Source organism: Cyprinodon variegatus, unplaced genomic scaffold, assembly GCF_000732505.1.
Source record: "Cyprinodon variegatus isolate N-32 unplaced genomic scaffold, C_variegatus-1.0 Scaffold1451, whole genome shotgun sequence".
Lineage (NCBI taxonomy): Eukaryota > Metazoa > Chordata > Actinopteri > Cyprinodontiformes > Cyprinodontidae > Cyprinodon > Cyprinodon variegatus.
The window spans coordinates 124,955-125,700 of record NW_015151904.1 but is presented as its reverse complement, the minus strand read 5'-3'; positions in this window follow the sequence as shown (position 1 = coordinate 125,700).

The following is a 746-nucleotide window of genomic DNA, read 5'->3' as shown; positions in this document are numbered from 1 at the left end:
AAGCTTCTCCATAGGCTTTATCAAATAGAAAGGTTTCCAATATAAAGAAAAGTTATTACTTTCTTATTTTAGCTCACATAGATTACTTCCACGCTTGTGAGTGGGGTTAGCCATGGGTTGGCCATGAGGGCTCACACTAAACCCGGTGCAGCTGACTGTTTCCTTTTCCCTGACACTGCATCCATGCTCAGTATGAGGGATTACTCCCTTGTCAACAACATAATGCACGTGTCAAATCACACAAATGGAGGTTTACATGTGCCATAATGCAATAAATTTAATTATGAAACAATTATTTTAAATATGCCATTAATGTCGCATCAACTGCTGTGACCCTCACACCTGCAGGTCATTCCCTGATCAGCAGCGGGCCCAATATAAGGACGGAGCCTCCACCTGCTCGCCGTCAGATTGTTGTCTAACCCCTAGTGGTAAACACTCTCTGTCCGCTCAAGTCTAGTTTAGACTAAGCCAAGTTTGTTCCCTCTCCTAAACCTGCCTGTTTCCTCCCCCCAGTGTCTCGTCTGATTATCTGGATCCTCACCTTCGTCTGTTATCTTGGACTCCCTGGTGACGACCTCCTGCCTGCCCGACCACTGATGTAAGGATTGCCCCAAAGTCTGACTGGTTTCATGGATCTAACCCCTCCCTGCCTGACCAAGAGTTAAATAAACCATCTAACTGTCCCAACTGCTCTGTTCTGTCCATTCGTGCCTGTAGAGCGTGACAATTAATTTATATACCTG